At 39.9% G+C, this 25,647-nt stretch overlaps 1 protein-coding gene and 1 pseudogene across 1 annotated transcript in view; one reads left to right on the top strand and one right to left on the bottom strand.

Annotated features, from left to right (window-relative positions):
* The window catches only part of LOC129535617 (natural resistance-associated macrophage protein 2-like), a 61,392-nt gene extending 42,492 nt beyond the window's left edge, over positions 1-18,900 (bottom strand). The window contains exon 1 of the mRNA XM_088836914.1: positions 1,459-18,900. The gene's annotated coding sequence lies outside the window, so the exon portion shown is untranslated. The remainder of the gene's footprint in view (positions 1-1,458) is intronic.
* On the top strand, positions 1,607-2,134 carry LOC129535980 (thiol S-methyltransferase TMT1A pseudogene; annotated as a pseudogene).
* Positions 18,901-25,647: the final 6,747 nt, after the last annotated feature.

Raw genomic sequence — 25,647 nt, 5'->3', positions numbered from 1 at the left:
GCCAGGAAATTAAAAGATGCTTACTCCTTGGAAGGAAAGTTATGACCAACCTTGATAGTATATTAAAAAGCAGAGACATTACTTTGCCAACAAAGGTCCGTCTAGTCAAGGCTATGGTTTTTCCAGTGGTCATGTATGGATGTGAAGTTGGACTGTGAAGAAGGCTGATCGCCAAAGAATTGATGCTTTTGAACTGTGGTGTTGGAGAAGACTCTTGAGAGTCCCTTGGACTGCAAGGAGATCCAACCAGTCCATTCTAAAGGAGATCAATCCTGGGTGTTCATTGGAAGGACTGATGCTAAAGCTGAAACTCCAATACTTTGGCCACCTCATGCGACGAGTTGACTCACTGGAAAAGAGTCTGATGCTGGGAAGGGTTGGGGGCGGGAGGAGAAGGGGACGACAGAGAATGAGATGGCTGGATGGCATCACCGACTCTGGACATGAGTTTGAGTGTACTCCGGGAGTTGGTGATGGACAGGGAGGCCTGGAGTGCTGTGATTCATGGGGTCGCACAGAGTCGGACACGACTGAGCGACTGAACTGAACAAACAATGAAACAACAGAACATTCTTTGTATCCATCACCAGGTTTAAAAAGTAAATATTATTTTTGAAAATTTCTATGTTCCCCAACCACCCTAAAACCCAGGCTTTCTCATTTAAAACAGATGGATGTCTGGAAACATTTTTTGGTGTAAATAAGCTCAATAATGTAGTGCATGCATGTATGTGTGCTAAGTTGCTTCAGCAGTGTCCTACTCTTTGTGACCCTATGGAATGTAGCCCGTCAGGCTTCTCTGCCCATGAGATTCTCCAGGCAAGAATACTGGAGTGGGATCTTCCTGACCCTGGAATAGAACCCACATCTCTTACCTCTATCATTGCACTGGCAGGCAGGTTCTTTACCCCTAGTGACCTGGGAAGCCCCAGTAATGAAGTGGCTTGGCACAGTTTGAAGGTGAATCTTGCCCTTTAAAAGATGGGCGGCCCAAAACAATGATTTAAAAATAATTCCATTTTCTGATTACAATAATAATAATCTCGGCAGACAGCCTCTGCCGAGAACGCAAAAGAGAAAAGTCTTGCTAACTGTGACTAGACAGGCACGTGATTTCACTTTTTTATAAAAAACTGAGGCAGAGGGGGGTGAGATGGAATGGAAGTAGGAGGGGGCATGTGGTAATAACTGGGCTTTGAAATTGGCTTGCTGGTGTGGGTTTTAGCTAGGCTCCACCCACAGATCGTTTTCTTAGGAGAGGTCACCGGGAAACAGGCAAGCTGTGAGTACACTCTGCATTTAAAACTGCAGCAGTAGTCTCCAAGCAGGAATAGGGGGTTGTAATCAATTTTCCTTCTAAGGAAAAGCTGGGAATCTTCTCATTTCACTTCATGAAAATTAAGCCATGAAGGCAACTTCTGCCAAACATCTATTAATTGGATGAAACAGCTCTCTTACCTGAGATTTGACTTCAGCTGTGTATTTCCAGCATAGCCAGTTCTTTACTCTGCAGCTGATTGGCTCTGAAGTGTGGCCAGAATCCTACTTCCCACAATTAAAGGAGTTGGATCTCTAACTGTTGATCTGTTTTCCTCTCTTCTGAGTGATGGCGCTCACCATTTTTATCCTCCGGCTGGCCGTCTGCATCCTGGCATTCCCCATGTACCTGCTGGACTTTCTGGGCTTGTGGAACTGGATATGCAAACAGTGGTTCCCCTACTTCCTGGCGAGGTTCACTGTGATGTACAACGAACAGATGGCGAGCAAGAAGCGGGAGCTCTTCAGCAACCTGCGGGAGTTCGCCAGCCCCTCTGGGAAGCTCTCCCTGCTGGAGCTGGGCTGTGGCACGGGGGCCAACTTCAAGTTCTACCCCTCTGGATGCCAGGTGACCTGTGTTGATCCCAACCCCAACTTTGAGAAGTTCTTGATCAAGAGCGTTGCCCAGAACCCACACCTGCAGTTTGAGCGCTTCATAGTGGCTGCCGGGGAGAGCATGCACCAGGTGGCCACAGGCTCCATGGATGTGGTGGTCTGCACCCTGGTGCTCTGCTCAGTGAAGAACCAGGAGCAGATCCTCCAGGAAGTGTGCCGAGTGCTGAGGCCGGTGAGTGCGGGCATGAGGAGGGCTGCTTAGTAGCCACCACTGTCACCAAGGGCAGCCCTCCCAATTTCAGCAGATCAAACCCCTAACAGAAAAGTAAAGCTACTAGAAAAAATACTGTTGAATTTTTTAAGAAAAAAATCTTAGAGTGAAGAAGAAGCTTTAAAGAAATAGACTGATAATACATGAATAAATAAAATTTTAGAACTCCTTCAGGGAAAAGAAATGGAGTATAAACAAACAAAGTACAAAAAAATTATAAAAATATTTGCTAAGGACAATAGACAATGGGTTAACTTCCTTAATATTAAATGACATTACAAATCAACAATAGGATTCTTCAATCAATTGCTTTTAAAAAGAGAAAAAGAAGCAAATTACTGGAACAGAAATATAAAGATAGCCAACATGTGATTTAAATGTTTAGTCTTGTAATTAAAGAACAAATTAAAGCAAGATATTTTATAATGGAATCTTAAAAATAAAACTAACAAGTGACTATAACAAAACAGAAACAAATTCACAGATATAGAGAACAAACTAGTGATTACCAGTTGGGAGAGGGCAGAGGGGAGGAGCAGGACAAGGGTATGGGATTAAGAGATACAAGCTACTATATATAAAATAAATAAGCAACAAGGATATATCCTACAGCACAGGTAAATACAGCCATTATTTTGTAATAACTTTAAATGGAGTATGCTCAGTTCAGTTCAGTTGCTCAGTCGTGTCCGATTCTTTGCGACCCCACGCCAGGCTTCCCTGTCTATCACCAACTCCCGGAGTTCACTCAAACTCATGTCCATCGAGTCGGTGATGCCATCCAGCCATCTCATTCATTCTCTGTCGTCCCTTTCTTCTGCCCCCTCTCTCCCAGCATCAGAGTCTTTTCCAGTGAGTCAACTCTTCACATGAGGTGGCCAAAGTATTGGAGTTTCAGCTTCAACATCAGTCCTTCCAATGAACACCCAGGACTGATCTCCTCTAGGATGGACTGGTTGGATCTCCTTGCAGTCCAAGGGACTCTCAAGAGTCTTCTCCAACACCACAGTTCAAAAGCATCAATTCTTCAGCGATCAGCTTTCTTCACAGTCCAACTCTCACATCCATACATGACCACTGGAAAAACCATAGCCTTGACTAGACAGACCCCATGAATCACACAGAGCATGCCAGGCTTCCCTGTCCTTTACCATCTCCTGGAGCTTGCTCAAACTCATGTCCATTGAATCAGTGATACCATTCAACCATCTCATCCTCTGTCATTCCCTTCTCCTTCAATCTTTCCCACCACCAGTGTCTTTACTAATAAGTCAGCTCTTCACATCAGCTGGGTAAAGTTTTGGAGTTTCAGCTTTAGCATCAATCCTTCCAATATACACTCAGGGTTGATTTCCTTTAGGATTAACAGGTTTGATCACCTTGCAGTCCAAGGGACTCTCAAGAGTCTTCTCCAACACCACATTTCAAAACCATCAATGCACTGGCATTCAGCCTTCGTTATGGTCCAACTGTCACATTCATGACTACTGGAAAAACCATAGCTTTGACTAGACAGACCTTTGTTGACAAAGTAATGTCTCTGCTTTTTAATATGCTGTCTAGGTTGGTCATAGTTTCTCTTCCAAGAAGCAACCATCTTTTAATTTTGTGGCTGCAGTCACCATCTGCAGTGATTTTGGAGTCCAAGAAAATAAAGTCTATCACTGTTTCCTGTTTCCCCATCTATTTGCCATGAAGTGATGGGACCAGATGCCATGATCTTAGTTTTCTGAAGGTTGTTTTAAGCCAGCTTTTTCACTCTCCTCTTTCACCTTCATCAAGAGGCTTTTTAGTTCCTCTTTGCTTTCTGCCATAAGGGTGGTGTCATCTGCATATCTGAGGTTATTGATATTTCTTCCGGCAATCTTGATTCCAGCTTGTGCTTCTTCCAGCCTAGCGTTCCTCATGATGTACTCTGCATATAAGTTAAATAAGCAGGGTGATAATATACAGCCTTGACATACTCCTTTTCCTATTTGGAACCAGTCTGTTGTTCCATGTCCAGTTCCAATTGTTGCTTCCTGACCTGCACACAGGTTTCTCAAGAGGCAGGTAAGGTGGTTCTGGTATTCCCATCTCTTTAAGAATTTTCCACAGTTTGTTGTGATCCACACAGTGAAAGTCTTTAACATAGTCAATAAAGCAAAAGTTTTTCTAAAATTTGCTTGCTTTTTCCACAGTGCAATAGATGTTGGCAATTTAACCTCTAGTTCCTCTGACTTTTCTAAATCCAGCTTGAACATCTGGAAGGTCTTGGTTAATGTACTACTGAAGCCTTGCTTGGAGAATTTCCAGCATTACTTTGCTAGCATGTGAAATAAGAGCAATTGTTTGGTAGTTTGAATATTCTTTGGCCTTGCCCTTCTTTGGGATTGGAATGAAACTGACCTTTTCCAGCCCTGTGGCCACTGCTGAGTTTTCCAAATGTGCTAGCATATTGAGTGCAGCACTTTCAAGCATCATCTTTTAGGATTTGAAATAGCTCAGCTGGAATTCCATCACCTCCACTAGCTTTGTAGTGAAGCTTCCTAAGGCTCACTTGACTTTGTACTCCAAGATGTCTGGCTCTAGGTGAGTGATCACACCATCGTGGTTATCTGGGTCATGAAGATCTTTTTTGTATAGTTCTTCTGTGTATTCTTGCCACCTCTTCTTAATATCTTCTGCTTCTGTTAGGCCCACACCATTTCTGTCCTTTATTGTGCCCATCTTTGCATGAAACATTCCCTCGGTATCTCTAATTTTCTTGAAGATGAGAGAATTGATTCTTAGGTAGGTTGATGAGGAGTCCAGGGCCCTCAAGGAGGAGAAAGCAACAAAGTTTTTTGTCTACATTCCTTCATCCTAGTCACATAAGACTTTTTTTATCTTTAAGCATACAGCTAATGATTACACAACAACTTATCTTGCTCAAGGGCTTGTTTTTCCTTAAACTCTGTACTAATGATTACATAACAATATTATATCTTGGTGCAAGATATATTTCTCCTTTTTAAGAACCTTCTTACTAATCCTGTTATCTTAAACGTTTGTTTGTTTAGGTCTGATAAGACCTTTCTCTTGTTAATAACCAATCGAAAAGATACATAAGGCCTTGATAAGACTAGTGGGGCACTCTCTGCCCCATACTGATGTGTGTGTCAGAAGCTTTTTCTACCCCTTTTTCACTGTAATAAAACTTTTGCCAGGAAGCTCTGAGTGACTAAAGCTGAATCTCTGAATCTGAAGCAAAATTCCCTCCACTGGAGATCATGAACCCGACACCATTCACCATAGGCTATCAAAGAGATCTCTAATCTTTCCTATTCTATTATTTTCCTCTATTTCTTTGCATTGTTCACTTAAGAAGGCTTTCTTATCTCTCCTTGCTATTCTTTTAAACTCTGCATTCAAATAGGTATATCTTTCCTTTCTCCTTTGCCTTTAGCTTCTCTTCTTTTCTCAGCTATTTATAAGTCCCCTTCAGACAGCCATTTTTCCTTTTGCATTTCAAAAACCACTTTTTGTACAATGATCACCACTTCCTGTACAATGTCATGAACCTCCGTCCATAGCTCTTCACTCTATCAGATCTAATCCCTTGAATCTATTTATCACTTCCACTGTATAAGCATAAGGGATTTGATTTAGGTCATACCTGAATGGCCTAGTGGTTTTCCCTATTTTCTTCAATGTAAGTCTGAATTTTCAATAAGGAGTTCATGATCTGAGCCACAGTCAGCTCCTGGTCTTGTTTTTGCTGATTGTATAGAGCGTCTCCATCTTTGGCTGCAAAGAATGTAACCAATCTGATTTCTGTATGGACCATCTGGTGATGCCCATGTATAGAGTCATCTTGTGTTGTCAGAAGAGGGTGTTTACTATTACCAGTTGTGCTCTCTTGGCAAAACTCTGTTAGTCTTTGACCTGCTTCTTTTTGCCCTTCAAGGCCAAACTTGCCTGTTACTCCAGGTATCTCTTGACTTCCTACTTTTGCATTCCAGTCCCCTATAATGAAAACGACATCTTTTTTTGGTGTTTGTTCCTACTAGCCAGTCCTATAGGTCTTCCTAGAACTGTTAAACTTCACCTTCTTTGGCATTAGTGGTTGGGGCATAGACTTGGATTATTTATATTTAACGGCTTGCCTTGGAAACAGAGATCATTCTGTTGTTCTGAGATTGTACCCAAGTACTGCATTTTGGATTCTCTTTACTCCTTTTCTTCTTAGGGATTCTTGCCCACAGTAGTAGATATAATAGTCATCCGAATTAAATTCGCCCATTCCTGTGCATTTTAGTTCACTGATTCCTAAAATGTTGATGTTCACCCTTGCCATCTCCTGTTTGAGCACTTCCCCAATTTACCTTGATTCATGGACCTAAGATTCCAAGTTCCTATGCAATACTGTTCTTTACAGCATCAGACTTTACTTTTACCACCAGACGCATCCACAACTGGCCATCGTTTCTGCTTTGGCTCAACCTCTTCATTCCTTCTGGAGCTCTTTCTCCACTCTTCCCCAGGAGTACATTGGGCGCCTACTGACCTGGGGAGTTCATCTTTCAGTGTCATACCTTTTTGACTTTTCATTCTGTTCATGGGGTTCCCAAAGCAAGAATGCTGAAGTAGGTTTCCCATTCCACTGAAGAAGGGTACAGGGGCAAGACAGGAGTGTGGGATGAAGAGATACAAACTACTACGGATAAAACAAATAAACAATAAGGATGGATTCTACAGCACAGGGAAATATAGCCATTATTTTGTAACAACTTTAAATGGAGTATAAGCTATTAAAATTCTGAATCACTATGTTGTATACCTGAAACTAACATTATAAATCAACTACATTTTAATTAAAAAGAAAGTAAAGCAAGATGCTATTTTACCTACTATCCTGTCAGAGATTTTTAAGTTCAATATAGTGTTGGGGTGGGTTTGGAGGACTGGATACCGAGGGCAATTTAATAATATTAAATTTTCAAGTACACTTACTCAAATACACTTACTCAAGTACACTCAAGTACACTTACAGGCATTTATCCTATAGGTATACTGTATAAATGTGCAAAAATTCATTTATATGTGAAAATATTCATTACAGTATTTGCAACACCACAAATTGAAGATAACTTAAATATCCATCAGTCAGAGGCTGTTAAGTAAATTTTCACATAGTATAAAGAATTTCTGTGCATCTGTTAAAAAGAACAATGAAGAGTTACCTATGTTGATATGAAAAAAATCTTCGACTTAGTGTTAATTTAAAAGGCAATGAAAACAGAATATTACATAGAGTACAAGTCCATTTGTGTGTGTAGGGGGAGAATATACCTATATAAGTATTTATGTTAATGGGAATGATACACAAGAAACTATTAACAGTTACCTCTTTGGAAGGGAATTGGAAGAGGGGAAAGAATTTCTTTTCATTTTATATCTCTCTGTATAGTTTGAAATCTTTATACCTATATGTAATTTTCATATATTACCTTGTTTATTTAAAAATTATTTTTACAGTGTTTTCTAAATATAGGTGAACATACATTAAGTATGAATATCTTAACATTTGAATTTACTATTCTAGGGGAAAAGGATGTTCTATACTCCCCAGTTTTATTTTCTAACAGAGGAAGTTCCTCAGGAAGAAAAGGACTTGAAGAAAGTGTTTTGAGACAATAATATACAGTTGAATCTAGTATCCCTGAGGTCCCTCTCTGCCCCCACCACAGATAACAAAATCTACACAAGTTCAAGTCACTTATATAAAATGGTTTACAATCTGCTTATCAATTATACACATCCTCCCACATACCTTAAATCATCTCTAGATTACTTAGCATACCTAATATAAGGTAAATGCTATGTAAATAGTTACTAGCATGTGGCAAATTCAAGTTTGGCTTTTTATAACTTTTTGGATTTTTTCCAGTATTTTCAATTTGTGGCTGCTTATATCTGAGGACACAGAACGGGATACCGAGTGCTTTGTTGTGCTTAGTCATTCAGTCGTGTCCGATTCTTTGCGACCTATGCACTGTAGACCCCAGTCTCCTCTGTCCATAGGGATTCTCTAGGCAAGAATACTGGAGTAGGTTGCCATGACCTCCTCCAACAGATCTTCCCAACCCAGGGATCAAACCCAGGTATCCCACATTGCAGGCAGATTCTTTACCATTTGAGCCACCAGGGAAGCCTAAGAATACTGGAGTAGGAAGTCTATCCCTTATCTGGGGGAACTTCCCAACGGAGGAATCAAACTGGGGTCTCCTGAATTGCAGGTAGATTCTTTACCAGCTGAGCTCCCTGGGAAGCCATTGGATACCAAGGGCTGAGGGCCAACTGTAATTCTGTCTTTGGCTCAAGGATAGGCCAACATCAAAATAGTATCTGAAAAATGTCTGATTCTGATACTCACATCATGGATCCTTATGTCCTAAGATTGGGCATTAACTGGCACAGTTAGGAGACATTTTGCTTATAGTGTTACTAATCTCACAGTGCCTCTGCAAAGCAAATGATCATCTCAGGTTTAAGCACTGAGAATGCTCTTAGGGGATCATATTCTTCCTTTAACTCCTACAAAGCACCCTCTCACTGCTGAATAGAACCAGGGACTTTCCTACATTCTCATTCACCCCATCACACATTCCTTAACACAGGGACTATCTTCATGTTGGGTTGGGGAAATAGACCTAGAGAAGTTAAGAAACTTGCCCCACGTTAAACAGCCAGCAGATCTGACTTGAATGCACATATTCTTATCACTGCATCACTGGGGCTTTGTATCGCTCCAACTTTAACATTTCTACCACTTTTGCTGGCTATTCTTCCTCTGCCCATCCCCTAAACACTGGAGTTTCTGTTTTGGCTCTAATTTTGCTTATATACAACCCCTGTGCAATCTCATGCCCCTCAAAGTTTTCAATTATCATGCACACAGATGGTTTCCAAATCTAAGTATCCAGCTCAGCTCTCTCTTCTAACTCCAAATGTTCAAGTCCAGCTGTGTACACAGCAGTCACCTGAATGGGTAATAGCCATCTCTAGCCTAACCTGTATAACCCAGGGTGCATCAGCAACCTCTCTAGGCACAGGTCTCCTCTTCTGGAATCTTGTAGGGAGAAATCTTTTTTCCACCAGAAAATTTCAAGTTTTCCATTCCTAAACACAGGTCTCATCAGTTCAGTTCAGTTCAGTCGCGTTCTACTCTCCGCGACCCCATGAATCACAGCACGCCAGGCCTCCCTGTCCATCACCAACTCCCGGAGTACACTCAAACTCATGTCCACAGAGTCGGTGATGCCATCCAGCCATCTCATTCTCCGTCGTCCCCTTCTCCTCCCGCCCCCAACCTTTCCCAGCATCAGAGTCTTTTCCAGTGAGTCAACTTGTCGCATGAGGTGGCCAAAGTATTGCAGCTCAGGTCTCATACTTGCCCACAAAATTAGGGGGAACTCCCTCTCTAAACTCTGCCTCGGACAGTCAAGACTAGGGAAGCTAGAAGAGGCTAAGGAGAATGGGACCATGGGTTTCAGAGGTACTCACTGGTCCCTTTCCTCCTTCTTCCCCCAGGATGTAGATAAGTAGAAAACCTCTGAAGACTCCTTAATAATGTGGAGCTACTACTGTGTCCAGACTTGACCTGGACTGTTCCAGATGAAAGCAGCAATTGCTGTTATATGACAGTTATTTACACACAACATCCACAGATTGAATAAAACACCTAATGACAAAATATTATCATGAACTGCTTGTAAACAGCCAGTGGGAATTTGCTGTATGATGCAGGGAGCTCAACCTGGTGCTCTGTGACAACCTAGAGGGGTGGGATGAGGCAGGGGATGGGAGGGAAGTTTCAGAGAGAGGTGACATATGTATACCTATGGCTGACTCATGTTGATGTATGGCAGAAACCAACACAATATTGTAAAGCAATTATTCTCCAATTAAATAAATCAAAAGAAGAAAAATGTTATCATGAATTTAGTAAGACTTTTAGATGGCTCCATATTTTTTTAAAAATTTCAACAAACCAAAAATTTATGATTTTATTTTTAAATTTTCCCCCTATTTTTAAAATTAATTTGTATTGAAGTATAGTTGCTTTACAATGTTGCATTAGTTTCCACTGTACAGCAAATTGAGTGTCTTTTGGATTTCAGTCCCATTCAGATCACCACAGTACACTACGTAGTGCTGTATGACATGTTCTCATTTGTTAGGTGATTCAATTGTTTTAATTACTCCTATCATTTACATTATGTGACAATGGTACAAAGTATAAAACATGGTTATTTAGCACCAGGCAGTGCTTGGCATGGATTCAGATTCCCACAGGTTTGCAAAGCAGAGCCTAGGAACAATTTTCAGATAAATTTAAAGTTTTTCAAAAACTGTAATTAAAAGGCAAACACCAAATGGGGGGAAAACATTGGTAGTGTACATAGTCTAACTATACTAAAAGCCCTTACAAATCAGTAAGAAAAAAGCCAACAACCTATTAGAAAACTGATAATGGACATCAAGAGACAAATCAGAAAAGAAGAAATCTAAACAACCAACAACATTTAGTAAAAGATGTTAAGATTATTAAAGATATGCATGTTATCAAAAATACCACATTACATATCAAGTTGACCAAAAAAACTATCGATGAGCATTTATTGGAAATAGGCACTCATATCTATTGCTGGTATGAATGCAAATTGCTGCAACTTTTCCAAAGGGCAGTTTGAAAACGGGTTTCTCAGTTGGCTCCAAAGAACCTGCCTGCCAATGCAGGAGGTGTAGATTCGATCCCCGGATTGGGAAGATCCCTTGGAAAGGAAATGGCAACCCACTCCAGTATTCTAGCCTGTAAAATTCCATGGGCAGAGGAGATTGGTGGGCTACAGTCCATGGGGTCGCAAGAGTTGGAGGTAACTGAGCAATTGAGCACGCACGCAATTTGACAACCTGTACCAACAGTTTTAAAAAGGCACAGAATTTTGATTCAGCAACTCCACTTTTTAGCAAATTATTTATTTGGAAATAATTTTAGATGATCACAAACACTTATGGTTAAGGATGTTCACTGTAACAGTATTTATAGTGAAAAACTGGAAACAGTCTAAATGAGAATGGTTAAATAGGAGATGGTAACTTCAGTGGTGTGAAATACTGTGTAGAGATTTTTTATTCTTTTTGTAAAGATTTTTTAAACCATGTTTTAGAATAATACTCAAATACATAGATAAAATAAAAGATTATAAAATAGAATGTATATTCCAATCCTAGTATTGGGGGGAAATACATATTCATATAAGTTCAGTTCAGTTCAGTCGCTCAGTCGTGTCAGACTCGTTGCGACCCCATGAATCACAGCACGCCAGGCCTCCCTGTCCATCACCAACCCCCGGAGTTCACTCAAACTCAGGTCCATCGAGTCGGTGATGCCATCCAGCCATCTCGTTCTCTGTCATCCCCATCTCCTCCCACCCCAAATCCCTCCTAGCATCAGACTCTTTTCCAGTGAGTCAACTCGTCGCATGAGGTGGCCAAAGTATTGGAGTTTCAGCTTTAGCATCAGTCCTTCCAATGCACACCAAGGTTTGATCTCCTTTAGAATGGACTGGTTGGATCTCCTTGCAGTCCAAGGGACTCTCAAGAGTCTTCTCCAGCACCACAGTTCAAAAGCATCAATTCTTCGGTGATCAGCTTTCTTCACAGTCCAACTCTCACATCCAGTTCAGATCACTCAGTCGTGTCTGACTCTTTGTGACCCCATGGACTGCACCACGCCAGACTTCCCTGTCAATCACCAACTCTTGGAGCTTACTCAAACTCATGTCCATAGAGTCGGTGATGCCATCCAACCATCTCATCCTCTGTCACCTGCTTCTGCTCCTGCCTTCAATCCTTCCCAGCATCAGGGTCTTTTCCAGTGACTCAGTTCTTCACATCAGGTGGTCCAAGGATTGGAGTTTCAGCTTTAGTTTCAGTCCTTCCAATGAATATTCAGGGCTCATTTCCCTTTGGATGGACTGGTTGGATCTCCTTGCAGTCCAAGGGACTCTCAAGAGTCTTCTCCAACACCACAGTTCAAAAGCATCAGTTCTTCAACGCTCAGCTTTCTTTTTGGTTCAACTCTCACATCCATACATGACTACTGGGAAAACCATAGCTTTGACTAGAGGGACCTTTGTTGGCAAAGTAATGTCTCTACTTTTTAATACGCTATCTAGGTTGGTCATAACTTTCCTTCCAAGGAGTAAGTGTCTTTTAATATCATGGCTACAGTCACCATCTGCAGTGATTTTGCAGCCCAAAAAAATAAAGTCTGACACTGTTTCCCCATCTATTTCCCATGAAGTGATGGGACCAGATGCCATGATCTTAGGTTTCTGAATGTTGAGCTTTAAGCCAACCTTTTCACTGTCCTCTTTCACTTTCATCAAGAGGCTCTTTAGTTCTTTTTTGCTTTCTGCCATAAGGGTGGTGTCATCTGCATATCTGAGGTTATTGATATTTCTCCCAGCAATCTTGATTCCAGCTTGTGATTCATCCAGCCCAGCATTTCTCATGGTGTACTCTGCATACATGTTAAATAAGCAGGGTGACAATATACAGGTTTGACATACTCCTTTTCCAATTTGAAAGCAGTCTGTTGTTCCATGTCCAGTTCTAACTGTTGCTTCTTGACCTGCATACAGATTTCTCAGGAGGCAGGTCAGGTGGTCTAGTAGTCCCATCTCTTTCAGAATTTCCCACAGTTTATGGTGATCCACAGTTAAAGACTTTGGTGTAGTCATTAAAGCAGAAGTAGGTATTTTTCTGGAACTCTCTTGCTTTTTCCATGATCAGTGGATGTTGGCAATTTGGTCTCTGCTTCTTCTGCCTTTTCTAAATCCAGCTTGAACATCTGGAAGTTCATGGTTCATGTACTGTTGAAGCCTGCCTTAGAGAATTTGGAGCATTACTTTACTAACGTGTGAGAAGAGTGCAATTGTGCGGTAGTTTGAGCACTCTTTGGCATTGCCTTTCTTTGGGATTGGAATGAAAACTGACCTTTTCCAGTCCTGTGGCCACTGCTGAGTTTTCCAAATTTGCTGGCATATTGAGTGCAGCACTTCCACAGCATCATCTTTTAGGATTTGAAATAACTCAACTGGAATTCCATCACCTCCACTAGCTTTGTTCATAGTGATTCCTAAGGCCAACTTGACTTCACATTCCAGGATGTCTGACTCTAGGTGAGTAATCACACCATTGTGGTTATCTGGGTCATGAAGATCTTTTTTGTATAGTTCTTTCGTGTACTCTTGCCACCTCTTCTTAATATCTTCTGCTTTGTTAGGTCCATACCATTTCTGTCCTTTATTGTGCCCACCTTTGCATGAAATATTCCCTTGGTAGCTCAATAATTGTATCTAATAAGCACAGAGAAATGAATCTCACAGTACTCTCTGAAACAGAGAATGTTATTTCCATAGATACCACAATGATACAAGTTTAAACATTTCTTGGCTTGAATTTTATGCATCTATAGTTACAATACTATTTCATTAGAAAATTATGCAGACATATGCCTCATTTCTCTATCTGATTTGGATGAGAAAAAGAATTTACTGACCCTTTAGGCTCTGTTCACTCAATAGGTATTAACAGAAAGTGTCATAAATAAAGCAGAAGGAAAATGAAGTAATGTTAAGTTTAGACAATCTACTAGATAGCTGATGCCTTGACAACTGTTATAGAATGTATTTTAAATCTGCGACTCCCTATCTTGCTTTGGGTATGAACATTTGCTGATGTCCCTGGAATTCACAGAAATCAGCTCTTCCTCAGGCTATCCTCCCAGGCCCTTCCCTCTCTCTGCAAGGCCCTAGGACCTCATCCTTGGGGAAGATGTACACCTGTCTCAACTGCCTAAACACAGCTAATTCACCCACTCAATGGTAAATTCCTAGAAGCAGGGATTACGATCCACTCACTTTCCTTTTTATCAAAATACTGAATACAGAATACTGGGTACAATACTGAATATATGTTTTCTAAGTGCCTATTTTTTAAATCTCAAGATCTAGCCAATCTTCCCACTTTCCCTTCTCACAACTATCTTAAAATTCAAACATCACAGTGGCACAGTAACATCATAAATTCAGATTTATACTGATCCTAAAGGGCTCTTAGATTTTGGGGTTTTTTTTGCTCTAGAGTCACTTGTATGATCCATGCCAAAAATGAATAAGATAGAGTGTTTTCAATTGTAGGATAGTTTTAGAAAAAAATACAAGTGATGAAATTCAGTGTTTGTTTCTTTTGGCTATTCTATTGATATACATCTTTTTGTTTCTAGGTGTTCTCTACTCCATAAGGATTACTCTGTAAGGATTACCAAAAAATGAAGGTACACACAAGAAAAATAAGAAGCCTTCTGAAAAGTCGTTATGAAGAATGAATTTTCAACATATAGCAAATTATACTGCAGAAGTTCCCATCAGAATTCTCATAGCCTTTAATTGTTTAAGACATTGATTTCCAAATCAATAATCATAGTCAACTCAAAAATACCTTTGTTGATGTCTTTTAGAACCTAGGACATGATGTTCTCACTTTCAAAATTTTTATTTTCTAGTTAGTGGCAGAAAACAATCTATATTATGCCAAATCAATCTGAAAATTAGGAGTTATGACTACAGAAAAATTTTCACTATCCATATTAAATGTGATGCTCTAGTCACTCAATTCTCTTCAAACAGGGCAAGGTAATTAAGGCTTTCATAAACTCCTTTTTAGAATAGGCAAAAATTACATCAGAGGAGAATAAATGGCCATGTTTTTATTTAAATTTGGTTCAGCCCAGAGGCCCCCAGTGGGAGTGCACATGGCTAGCACAGAGCCTGTGCTGGGTAGCATGCTGTCTGGGGGCTCGGTGAAATTAAAAAAAAAAAAAAAACTTGGTTCACTACTGTGCACCTCACTCTTATAAAGAAACTTGACTCATTTACCACAAACATAAATATCTAAGATTTCAATATTTATGTATTCATCCTTATACTTCTTGAAAGTATTTTTGGGAGTACAAAGGAAAATTGCTAAAAAAAAAAGTCCCTTTTCCCTCATATTGCAGTATTGTGGGAGATGTGGCATGACAGTGCATAAAACACAAGAAACAAAGAAGATAATAAATGTGAAGTATACCTGAAGCCTCAAACTCCTCTGTAAGCCTTAGGGTTATAAAAACTAGCTCCATCTTGCTTAAGTCATAACTGCTATGCCTAAGATTTCTTCCAACGCCATGCCTAGGGAAGAAAATCAAAGGGGGAAAAAAGTACCCACTGAGATAAGAACAAGAATGCACTATTTAAAAAAAGGGGGTGCACTATAATATGCTCTCTGGTGCTGATTTTCTCTTCCTTGATGTTTTCTGTACTGGAGAAATTATTCTGACTGGAAAGTGAAGTCTAGTGTTTGGGGAAGGGAAAGATGCAGGAATATTGGATACTATATCTACATTCTAGACAACACTAACTCACTGCTCTATGTATTATATACACTTTTCTCTACAGCATAGGGTAATTATTTTTAAAGCTGCCATCTGTACCCACCATGAAGCTCTTCAAGTGCAACCAAGAGAAATACATGTTTCAGTCAACACTGTCCTCTTTAGAAAACAGGCAAGGAAAGAATCCAGCTACTCTATTTCCCTAGAGTAAACATTCCATCAGTTGGCTCCAATGTGTTCCATGAAAGTCAGGAAAATTTAAGACCGAGGCCATAGAAATGTCATCCTTCATACTGATTACACAATTAAAAGATACTTCTAATCAGGCTACCACAAAGATCCCCCTCTCCCAAAATATGCTCAGCATTAAAAATAGATGAACTGTTTAATCAGAAATGGGCTCTTCTCACAAAACCCAAAAGACTCCAGAATTTTGCAATAATCTTACCCTGAATATACTAATGTAATTCTTGCTTGAAAAAGCAGTGAAAAATATTAAGAGTAGTTATACATAAGAGCTCACCAATTATGCTTAAATTAAAATGTAAAATCATATATGGAGAAAAGCTAACTTTGCAGGAAGCCCATTTACCCACATTATTTTGGGCAAAGAGGGGAGGTCACTGAAGGAAGGCCCTATAAACAGATACAAACCTGAATGTGCACAATACTTCTGGGGCAAAGGCTTGGTGCTTAATATCATAATGTTTAAAAATTGAGAAGGCTGCTGTAATCCCTGATGCCTCACTGACTAGTTAAACTATTGGGTATGCTCTGAATGCCTTTTTTATTAGGCCAGCACACAGTTGTGTAGCAGCAGCTGCTCAATAATATAGTATGCAGCAGCAGCTGTTAAATTCAATACTGAGCAGCTGCTCAGTACTGAACTGCATTTTCTGAAACTCTGGGTATACACTGTCAGAACACCCTTTTACAAACTGACTCCACAGTGTTAAACCTTAGGAATTGAAAGAGTATATACATCTAGGTTAATCTTAAAACTGAATATATTGGGACTTCCCTTGTGGTTAAGACTCTACTTTCACTGGAGGTGGACATCAGTTTGATTCCAGGTAGGGAAGCCCGCATGCCGCCCAGTGGGGTCAAAAGCGGGGAGATTGATTATATTATTGTCTATGTAAGCACATATCATAGAAATCCAGATTTGTAAATCATAATGATTAAATGCTCTTAACTTAGCAAAAACATTTACCCAAGACTCACTCTTTAAACATCAGTCTCCTCCACTGATTTTGGCATGATCTAGTTTTTGCTTTATATAAAGTTTTCTGATTACAGGAGTTGTATGACCTGAGACGTATACTTGTAAATTTCTGCAAACTGTAGTCTATTCCCAGTAACATACAATTAAAGAATGGAGATAAGCTACAGAAACACCCCCAAGAACTCAATCTCTGTTTAACCAACCACCTTATCTTCTTCATGAGTTGTATAACAGGATTCTTTTTGCTTTTTTCTTTCCCCAAACATTCTCTGGTAATGAAACTACTGAGAAATGAACATCTGGACACTTGCCCAAGGAGGGAAAAAAAATCCAACAAACTGATTCATCTAGAGTTGCTGTCTCTGTATAAAAAAACCAAAGCACTGAAATTCATTTTTTAAGTCTCTTTTTCAAATAAGAGCTGATAAATGATGCTAATTCAGTTTTACTTTTAAGATCACAAGCTCTCTAACCTGGGATGCAAGGCTGTTGCTCTTATCAGAAATTTCAAAGCCCATGAAGTAGAAACAAGGGAATTTTAAAGAATCATCTTGGAAAAAAAATTCCTGCCACTCAGAGGATCAAATCATTATAAATGTACAAATGCAATGTCTGGATTTTTTTTTTTAAGTCTTACTGAAAGGTCCTAAGCTTTAAAATAAGGCAGCAAGGTTTATGCTGAAAGAGGAAAATGATGCTCAGACATACAAAGCTTGCAGGGCTTGCATACTCAGTGTCTTTGGGGCTAGAAGGAAAGGAGAGAAGGCACAGACTGTATGACATTAAGAATGGATAGCTGCCATTCAGTGTAAGTCAACTGCACTTCCATGAAGGGGTACGAGCCTGGTGTTCAAAATCCTCAGATCAATATGCAGAAACTTTCAAGTTTTAGGTATTAAATGATTTACTATAAAATTTTATGGAAAAAAAATCCTGGTTAGGAAGAGGAGTCAAAAAAATCTATAATCCACATGTGGGCAGGCAGTTTGTGACATGCAGACTTATCTTCCAAGTCCCAGTCTAGTTTTCTAGTCTCATACTACTTGGTATAAATAACTTTAAATACCTGGCATTCCCTAGGAGAGTCAGCATTAGAAATACTAGAAATATTTCCAAAGTCTATTAGGAAATAGACTTTGGCCTAGAAATGGTGTTTCGGTATTAATGGAAAAAGTGGGAAGAAAAGATGGGACTATACACACATTAGAAAGAAAACTAACATCTCCATTATCTTCTGTTGGGCTTTATAAAGTTCAACGTAAGAATTCTTTTTATAACTAAGGTGCTAGAATGGGCTGAGTTACAATGCAGCATGGAAAACTGATTATTGGTTAAAGAATGACTTCTGGATATTGTTACTAGGTATTAAGCTCTTTGGAAAATACCATCATATATGCAAAGAAAAATTCAAGAAAAACAAGAAAGAAAATAACAATCACAGAGCATGCCAGCAACCAGGATGAAATACAACTGCCGAATAAAAGAAATGTTTTCTTTGGAATTGATGTGCTAGAATCAGTAGTTACCAAAGATAAGTTGATTAAATCCAAGTTTAACTGGCCATAGTAAAGTATCACTTTAAAAGTAAGTCAATTTGACCAGCTCATTCTGAAAAAGAACTGTGCTCTTATTCCTTTGTCACTTGTGATTCAGACAAAATATCTGGTTTATCTGAACAACATTCTTTAAAAAAAAATACAAAATATCATTTTTATATAAAACTCTACCCAAACTAGTATGTTCAGGTTTACATAAATATACACACATACATATTTTTTAAATTCCAGAAGTTCAGACAAAAGTCCATAAGGGGTATGGCAATCATAGGCTAATCATTTAACTCCGGCAGTTGTAGGACTGTTATGAGGTGAGTGGGTCTCTGACCTACACTTAACAGCTGTCAGCTTTAACACTGTGACGAAATCTATCCCATGAGGAAATCTTTACCTTTTGTTCAAAACATCTGAACAAAACTCACTACTGAACAAACAAGAGATATGTTAACAGGACCCTTGGCACAAAAGGACTAAGAGAAAGTGGGTCTTATATAGTCCCTCAGGCTGTCAGTCATCTAGACACAAGTGAGGCAGCATCCACTGTGTTCAGAAGGTAGAGTTCAGGTTGAACTGTCAATCCTAGATGGTACTGAGGACAAAAAGATGGAAAAGGGTTAGACTGATTTATAAGTATTTTAATTTGGCATTTAAGTATCTATAATCAGCACATAAAAGTAGCTCTTATTTCAGTTCTGCTATACTGATTTTCTTTCAGAAAATAAATGGCTTATAGATACAGGAATGGTTTACTGTATATAAAATAATTGATAGGAGCTGAAATTTGTTAAGGATTTGTTAATGCCAAATACAAAATTTGCACTTTAATTATTCTTGTGACATACTCTACCTTAGGATGGGTGTTTCTGATCAGGATATTAATAGCAAATGTACTGTGAGCTTTTTATACCTTAATATCAAGTGTGTTAGAAATAAAATTTCAGGGAATTCCTTGGCAGTCCAGTGATTAGGACTCTGTGCTTTCCCTGCTGAGGGTTCGGGTTCAATCCCAGGTCAGGGAACTAAGATCCCACAAGCTGAACAGTGCAGCCAAAAGAGAGAAAAGAAATCAAATTTGAAATAGTCTAAATCCTGAGCCCTATTATCTGGGCTCTATTATCCTTTGGCACCTGAGCAGAGAAAAGTCTTCCACTTAAAAAAAGAAAACAAACATAAAATAGCATGTGCTAAGAGAAAAGCAAACAATCTATGGGTCCCAAACATTCATCAGACCAAATAAGAATTACTTCAGCTGCTTTTACAACACATTGCCAGGGACTTCCCTGGTGGTACAGGGGTTAAGAATTCGCCTTGCCAGGCAGAAGACATAGTTTGATCCTTGGTCAGGGAACTGTGATCCCACGTGCCTGGGAGCAACTAAACAAGCTCTGGCTCTACAGCCCACAAGCAGCAACTAGAGAGAAGCCTGCGCATGGTGACAAAAGATCCCTTGAGACACAGCCAAGACCCAGTGCAGATCAAAAATAAATATGAAAACAAAGCAAAAAAACATATTGCCAGACCCACTCCTGGAGACTTAATCCAGATGGTTTGTACTGGCTTTTGTGAAGACGTAGCTTACTCTTTTTTTCTTCTCTACATTCACCATGGGACAATCAGAGTCTCCGTTTAGCCCTAGTGGTATTACCTGGGGTTTTAGGAATGTTGTTGCCCCTTGGTAACAGCCTCTTTTGGCCCTTTCAGTTACCTCATCGTAATTTAGAGGCTGATTTTTTGTTATAAGAATTAAATGAGACTGTATGAATAGGCAGGATGCTGAATGCACACAACAGATTCACAGTATGCATGCGTGCTAAGTCACTTCAGTCGTGTCTGACTCTGTGACCCTATGGACTAGTACAGTATAGTGGAAAAGGCACTGGGGCAGGGGTCAAGCTCCAACTATGCCACTTCCTGTGACCCTAAGCAAGTCACGTATCCTTCTGGCACCTTACCCTACTCATTTGTAAAACCGGAAAAAATGGTACATTTGAAAATGCCAAGGACATTAATAAGCTATCACTTTGTGTGTGTGTGTGTGTGTCTGTGCTCAGGTGTGTCTGACTCTTTGTGACCCCATGGACTATAGCCCACCAGCTCTTCTGTCCATGAAGATTTTTCTGGGCAAGAATACTGGAATGGGTTGCCATTTCCTACTGTAGGGGATTTTCCCCAGTCCAGGGATCAAATCTACATCTCGTCTCTCCTGCACTGACAGGCACTCTTTACCACTGCGCCAACTTGGAAGCCTAACTCATTTAGGTCTTCAATATTTTTTTAGACATTAAAAACACCCATCAGAGGTTTATGATGACTGTAAGATGAGACAAAAGAGCCTGTGATAAAAACTATTCTCAACTACCAGGCTAGGAATTACTAAAACACACTGGCCTTAGGGCAGAATAACAGCACTTCACCTTTCACACACACTTTAGGGTCTTATGACTTAAGGTCTTAATAACCAAGAGCAATTATCAGATACCAGACAATTCACTGCAGCTTATTCTCAAGTGAGCTAAGGTGGTGGGGTGGGCTTGTAGTAAGCAAGGGCTGCATTTTTAGTCCTATGACCTCCAGATTATATCACTTGATGACTTAGTAGAGAAAACTCCTTCAATGGATGAGTTTGTGGTATTGCTTGGGGACACTGAGAAATGGGGCTAAACGGCAGAGAAATTGGCTAAACCTTTCAAGGGCACAGGGATATGGAAATGAATAAACTATCAGTTCTTAGCTATTGCTGCCCTGCCCATTTTCTATACCTACCAGAAAAAGCATTCAGGTACTTTTGAAAATTTAGCACAGGCCAAACAAAATTAGCCTATCAATTGGCAACTTTTAACCTAAAATGTATTGTAGCACTCACCAGAGCATTAAGAAAAGTATCTTTGATATGGTGCTGTTCTGGGTGCTGCTAGACACCAAAACTTGGTGTCTTAAAGTGTATACTTCAAAGTGTATACTATATATTGTATAGGATGATTGGTAATGATAACATGGGCTCTGGAATTAAGCTGCTGCTGCTAAGTCACTTCAGGGGTGTCCGACTCTGATCCTGGTGTCCCACCAGGTTCCCCCGTCCCTGGGATTCTCCAGGCAAGAACACTGGAGTGGGTTGCCATTTCCTTCTCCAATGTGTGAAAGTGAAAAGTGAAAGTGAAGTCGCTCAGTCGTGTCTGACCCTTAGCGACCCCACGGACTGCAGCCTACCAGGCTCCTCCATCCATGGGATTTTCTAGGCAAGAGTACTGGAGTGGCTTGCCATTGCCTTCTCCAGAATTAAGCTAGTCAGGTTCAAATGCCAACTGCCCACTTACTGGTGATATGTTGTTTTAATTTTTGGTCCTTCAGTTACCTTATCTATATCCTTTTGTTATATGAATTACATGAGATCATGTGAGTGCTTGGGCTTCCCAGGTGGTGCAGTGGTAAAGAATCCTCCTGCCAGTGCAGGAGGTACAAGAGACTCAAGTCTGATCCCTGGGTCTGGAAGATCCCTGGAGGAGGGCATGGCAACCCGCTTCAGTATTCCTGCCTGGAAAATTTCATGGACAGAAGAGCCTGGCAGATTATAGTCCATGGGGTCACAAAGAGTCAGACACGACTGAGCACCCCCCAACACACACACACACAAACGTGAGTGCTTAGACACCGAACTAGCATGCGTTAGTCATTTTTAACACTCCAAAGCTAAGGGGTCAAAAGAAGGTGACACATCTGGACTCACTGGTCCTGTCCATGGAAGGAACAGAAAGCACTGCAGAGGGCAGAGCTAAAGCAAACATCTCAAATCAGGGCCTTCAAAGTGTTATGCATCTTATTTTAGTTCTGAAATTCAACCCAAATAAGGAGTTCCCTGGTGGCTTAGTGGTTATGATTCTAGACTTTCACTGCCACGGGCCCAGGTGCAATCCTTAGTCAGGAGGCTAAGATTCTGTAAGCCACATGGCACAGTTTAAAAAAAAAAAACAAAACACCAAAGAAAGAAGGGAGGAAGGACAACATGTAGAACAAAACTCTAAGATAATTTCTATGGTGTAACTTACAGTATTCAATTCCTGTAAGACAGACAGGGGAAGCTTGCAAAGAGAAAGGGAAAATGAAGTTCTAGTGACACTCCTAGGACAAAGTGAGTGCTGACTTAGCTTTTCCTGCATGTGTTTGGTGACAAGCCTAGTTGTTTATTATGTCTGAGCTGGGTCTTTGTATTTATATCTGGTCTGCCAAAATGCTCTCATATCTAAGCTAAACAATTTTCATTTCTCTTTTCAAACACACATGGTTTTTATTGGCAGCATATACAGAACATAAAAGCCTACCTCAATGGTGAAACAAGACTACAGACAGAAAAATATTCAGCTTACAGCAGAGAAATGCAAAATGACCATTTTTTTCAACTTTAAATATGGTAACAATGTAATCTTTAGCAATAGCAAAACTAACTAAATCGGTAGTAGAAATTAGTGTTTGGTGTTGACAATTCATCAAGTCTTCTCAGAAGTAAATGTATGTTGAAGCTTGAACACTGTAAATTTGAACCTCGAGGTTCAAATTTGCTCCCACACAGATTTTTTTTCAATATTAAATGCCACAGAAATACATGATCCCAAGTCGGGTGAATTTGAGAATGCAGAATCACAGATTCAGAGGAACACTGGACACGAAGGGCTGAGTATAAACACGAAGAGCTGACTATAGATTACAGGCCGATTTTTTCTAATTCCACAGAGGGTCAGCATCCCTGGATATCCAGGTGTAAACTGTATTTCTCTCTTTTTTTTTTATTTTTGCAAAAGAGTTTTATTTGATGCATAACCACAATCATTCATATACATATTTTCTATGGCTGATTTCCTTCAACTAAAGAGTCGAGTGGTTGCAACAAAGATTGAAAATAAATGTATTTATTTTCTGGATTTTTACAGAAAAGTTTTGCTGATCCCTAGTTTAGAACAATAAACTGAACTAATAAGATAATTTGGGCACAATTTGAGTATTTTTGGGGAAAGAAAATGGACAAGGCACACACACTGCTTTTATATAATGCACATTGTGGCATAAATTTAAGAAGCACAAAGGTAGGGATATAAGCTACTCAAAATATCCTTTCAGGTAATAATCAAATTCAACTTTTCTATTCCATATTTTGGCTGTTAATCTTTTATAGTACAGTCTGGGAAAATTTGAGAACATCAACCATTCTTCTTGAAACAGTTCAATTAGTGCTTGAATTTCAAATCAATACCATCTTGAAATTGTGTGAAGACAATGAAGTGGCCCACTAGCAAACTGCTTTTCAAATTGAGTTTGAAAAGCTTCAATTAAATGGCATCATTAAGAAAAGTGGGACCCTAAATACCCAATAAAATGGAGCAGCACTCCTTTGAGAAATGGGTAATTCCAGGACTAAAGCTGAGAAAGTACAAGGTGAACCTAGGAAAGTTTTAGTGCCTAAAAGTAAGGAAGTGCTCAAAAACTACTAAGAACATTTCAAATGGATGCAAGAGATGAATTGATGAGTCTGGCTAAATTTGAGACAATTTGAGCATGAAAAATAATGATGGCAATGGAGTATAATATGAGTAAAAAAAATACATGAGCCCATAGTGAAAGTGAAGTCGCTCAGTCGTGTCCGACTCTTTGCGACCACATGGACTGTAGTCTACCAGGCTCCACTGTCCATGGGATTCTCCAGGCAAGGATACTGGAGTGGGATGCCATTTCCTTCTCCATGTATTTCTCTAACTCTTAAAAAGAGAAAAATCACCAACAGTGTGGGTCTAATATGTTCTCCAGGTGGTAGCTGCTGCTAAGTCACTTCAGTCGTGTCCGATTCCGTGCGAGCCCATAGACGGCAGCCCACCAGGCTCCCCCATCCCTGGGATTCTCCAGGCAAGAACACTGGAGTGGGTTGCCATTTCCTTCTCCAATGCATGAAAGGGAAAAGGGAAAGTGAAGTCGCTCAGTTGTATCCAACTCTTAGCGACCCCATGGACTGCAGCCTACTAGACTCCTCCGTTCATGGGATTTTCCAGGCAAGGTGGTAGCTGATGTTTCAGTATTTCAAACTTGCTGAGACCCATGAACTGAGAATTTTCAAGGTTAAAAAAATACCCAGGAAACCAAATTGAAAAAAGAAAAAAAAACTTAAATTACAAACTAAGTGTACACATTGTTAAGTGTCACTAAAAGCTCATTTTAACAACTCCCAAAACCACTAACAGGACCTCACAGGAGCCAAACTGCAGCTCTTCCCCACCCTTGTTAATTCCCAGTATGCTGTAGCAGCAGTTATTTCATTCCACACAGAGCGCATATGCTGGCGCTGGAAGATTTCAATTTTAAATGTTGTTTACTGTACCCAAAGTACTGGCTGAACAGAAAGTGCACTCTCCATGTGAGAGCATCTGATGGCATATAGCATGGGAGTGTTAACACTGTAAAATACTACACACATAGTGATATAAACTGCAGCTTAACTGGGAAGAAATTTTCCATCATTGTAAGTCATATATATAACTTCTAAAAGAAAACTAGCAACTTTTACCTGAGCTTTTAAACATCTGTAAATCTGAGACTGACCAGACCTACCCAGACTCTGGGGCAAAGTAAATGTTAGTGTACCGCCTTTACAAAGAATTTTGTCAACATGGCCCTCAACTACTGAGGCCAGACAAGAACTTAAGATGTCAGTCCCCAAATATTTTCAGAGTGCCCTTGTAACCAGTTTAGGGAATGGTATTAGGGAAAGAAAGGGATGCGAGGAATAATGGCTAGGGAATTTTCCTCTCATGATTCTGTATTATGTCATTGGAGGGGTTGAGGTAAAGGCATGGTCAGTGCAACACATCAGTTTACCCTTAGTTAGTGAGTTAGTGTTAGTCACTCAATCGTATCCAACTCTTTGCAACCCCAACGACTGTAGCCCACCAGGCTCCTCTAACAATGGGATTCTCCAGGCAAGAATACTGGAGTAGGTTGCCATTCCTTTCTCCAGATCTTCCCAACCCTGGGATCAAACCTGGGTCTCCTGCACTGCAGATTTTTTACCATCTGACCCACCAGAGAAGCCCTCAGTTTATCCTTAATGAGATATAAAACAGTCCATTCAGTCTGCACTTTTGATGATGTACAAAGTATTGGAAACAATGCCTTTAGGGGCTCAGATGAACAGAGAACATCAATCAACAGGAATTACAGAAGGAAGACACCAAAAATGAAAAGTCCTTTGATTACATTCCCATTACTTTTCTCACCA

This window comes from Moschus berezovskii, chromosome 6, assembly GCF_049115385.1.
Source record: "Moschus berezovskii isolate FMDL1 chromosome 6, NW_MosBer_1.0, whole genome shotgun sequence".
Taxonomy (NCBI): domain Eukaryota; kingdom Metazoa; phylum Chordata; class Mammalia; order Artiodactyla; family Moschidae; genus Moschus; species Moschus berezovskii.
This window is presented reverse-complemented; position numbering and strand designations above follow the sequence as displayed.